The 3,148-nt window shown below is 35.7% G+C and overlaps 1 long non-coding RNA gene across 2 annotated transcripts; it reads right to left on the bottom strand.

Moving 5' to 3' along the window:
• Positions 1 to 330: 330 nt before the first annotated feature.
• On the bottom strand, positions 331 to 2,517 carry LOC144827519 (uncharacterized). 2 transcript variants are annotated; one of them, XR_013610229.1, is made up of 4 exons: positions 2,445 to 2,511; positions 1,542 to 1,634; positions 1,142 to 1,244; positions 331 to 635 (listed from the first exon to the last, which is right to left on the bottom strand). It is a non-coding gene; the product is annotated as an uncharacterized LOC144827519 (long non-coding RNA). The 2 variants fall into 2 exon arrangements; XR_013610230.1 differs by lacking the exon at positions 1,542 to 1,634 and having other exon boundaries at positions 2,445 to 2,517.
• Positions 2,518 to 3,148: the final 631 nt, after the last annotated feature.

Genomic DNA, 3,148 nt, shown 5'->3' on the forward strand with positions numbered 1-3,148 from the left:
ATGCAATAGGTCTCACATTTGCGAGAGTTTGAGCTATTGGCATTGTAAATGGCAATGCCTTTTATTTATGCGTTTGAAAACCTGCAAGCTGTGCGTAAACAAGCACTTTGTACTTATAGCTCTTGCTTCTGAGAGGCAAAGCTGGCAGTCTCTTATACTGACAGCCTTGCTTCTCGTAAGCAAGGACTATTCGTACAAAGTGCCTGTTTGTGCACCGCTTGCAGGTTTTCAAAACAAATGAATAAAAGGCATTGTCCTTTACAATGCCAATAGTTCAAACTCTAATAAATGCGAGACCTATTGCACTGCAAATGCTTGTTTCTGTGTAAAACACTAGAACGGGGTATTGGACCAAAGAATCTGCACTTTATCCTATGTAATTTGGTTAGTGGATTAATTGTGGGTGCTATGTAGCCTGAAGTCAAACACCCCTAGACTTCCTGACAAATTCACAACAACAAAATGCTACAGCACCCCACACAATGTAATTTGCACAATGACATTAAATACAGTGTTATAAAGAAATACTGCAGTAGGACTTGAGATTCTTTTCTTGCTTTTATTTGTGTTCTTCCAGTTTAAAAAGCGGAGAAGAAACGTAGCCAACGCGTTTCGTCCGTAGGACTTCTTCAGGGCTACAACAAACAAATATACAAATACATATATTATACAAACAGCTATTTACAATAAAATCATAGTTTTGTGATATGTCTTTGATGATAAAGAACCATTGCATATCACTACGTCTAATTACATAGGTGTCCTACTGGGCTATCTAATACCTATACATGTATATATATGATTTACAGAAGAGTGAAGACAGACTTATTTTAACACATGACTTAAAAAGTTCATTTTTCTAACATTGATGGTGCTCGTTACTCAGCGCAAAATGCATTGTATATGATAAATTAGGATCATCATTACATTCTGTGACATTTATGACACTTGTTGTTCTATGCGAACTCATCATAAAGATCAGATTTGAAAGTCAGGGTTATATTTGTCATAATTTTGTTTTAACTCCATATTCCACATATTAGTTGATATGGTCGAAGAACTTGGGAAAGAAGACAATTATATCAAAGTTCTAAGTTATGCTTTCTAAAGTTGTGTTTGCGAAAAGGGGACTTGATCTTACCAAAAGAGTATATATAATTTCCTCTGTATTAATTTCCGGAATTTTCTTTCAGATTCTGTTAAGTTCAACGTTTTCAGATGCGACTGTGAATATCATGTGTGGCCTATTATGAAAAAAGATTTATGGTAGTTGTGATAATGAGACCACTTATGCTAGTAATTAGATTATCAATTACATTTATAGCACAAACCTTATTATTTGTAGCTGTGGCATAGAATCACGTTTGATTGTAGCTCCTTAATATTCCGAATAACCAAGAATATATAAAGGGCCAGTATTGCCTAAACCGAAAAGGGAACAGATTTGCAAAAGATGTCAGTATGTGAGATTTTATTTTATAGTTGCTTGCAGCACACAGAAGGTTATTATTGATAGGCACTTATTCTAATGTAACACATACCTTGTTTGGAAGGATAGCAATCAGATCCTTTCTTGTTTCCGGATTATGAGGTCAGGGAGGACACATATATTCATTGTCCACAAACCATCAGGTCTAAAAAACAAAGTTATTTATGGTTTGTTTTAATCAAACTGCTCACGTTTTCATTGAGCATAGTCATTATCTTAAGGTCAAACCAATTTAATCCTCTTATATATAGTAATTAATGTTGTCTACTGGCGCATATTTAGAGATGTTTAGGAAAGGGAGTTTGCATAGATTAATAAAAAATGCTGGTTCTAGGTAACACCTGCATTTGAATCCATTAGGTTTGTTTAAATGGACAAATAAGGTTCTAATTCTCATCATAGCATCCAATTTAAAGGGACGACAAAGTATATGCCTTCATATTTAAATATAATAGATGGCAGAACAAATGATCACGATGTCATAGTGCACAATTATAATATGAAGATAAGCAATTAGGTACGCATATGCATACAGTCACATAATATATTAAATGGCCATGCATGCAACTACGAATATTATGGCCAAATCAAACGTTTTCTATGTATATTTAGTTATTTACAAGCCATATTACACGTTTATCTAAAGACCCCAAATGGACGAACACAATTTACACAGACCCATCGTGGAGTAAGGACAATGAGAATGCACCTCGAACCGTTTTCTCACATGAGTAAACACTAAGGCTTGGAAGAAGAGATACAAAATCTCCCAGCCCATTATGGAGCACAGATGTTAAGTGTGCACCTCAAGCGGTTTCCTCATGTTAGTGAAGGCTAAGGTTTAAAAGGAGAAATCCAAAATACCCCTGCCCGTCATGGAGTAAAAATATTACATCCATAGCGAAAGGTTCCTAACACGAACAGAGAAAGGAGCCCTTTTAAACACGCTACTTACTTTAAGCACGAGCCGCGTCTACCGTCCAAGTATGCCGTCACCCTCGACCACCGTGGTACAAGGTGCAAGCAAGATTAGTCGGGTTTAAATAGCCCGCAAAATCTACAACACCTGTGTTCCTATGTGCGCGAGTGTTTAGCGCAAATCGCTAGTAAACACGGGCGCCATTTTGTAATGGACCCCATGACATAAGTTATCAATGTGTTGCTATATGTTAAGAAAAATTATCCGTAATAGGCAACACCTAGTGTGATTAGATGTAATAAAAGTATTTGAGAAGTGCCAATTTTAATTGTTATACAATGATGTAATCAGATCCGAAGTACGCTTGATTTTTGTCATTTATTAAACAAAATTTGTTATTGTTCATGCAATTTCAAGCGGGAAACGTTATGTTAAGAGCCAGCACGTTTCAAGTCCGAAACCACAGTTTATTACAATAGGGTTGTGAACACCCATATTGTTGTCACGCACAATATGGCTCAATTGTATAATGAGGGAAGCTTTTCAATCATAGTCACAAAACTGCTCGTAATCTAACCCGGTATTTTGTTATGTGTGAACAGAAAAAAGGGGGTAATTATGTTTATATTTATATTTATGCAGCGATGTCATATCACCATAAAGATTAAAGTAATACACATGTAAGAATACATCACAAAAAGGACAGTAACCAAAAAGTGCAATCATATAGCGTAATATTT

The sequence above is a fragment of the Lissotriton helveticus genome, chromosome 4_1 (assembly GCF_964261635.1).
Source record: "Lissotriton helveticus chromosome 4_1, aLisHel1.1, whole genome shotgun sequence".
NCBI classification, from domain to species: domain Eukaryota; kingdom Metazoa; phylum Chordata; class Amphibia; order Caudata; family Salamandridae; genus Lissotriton; species Lissotriton helveticus.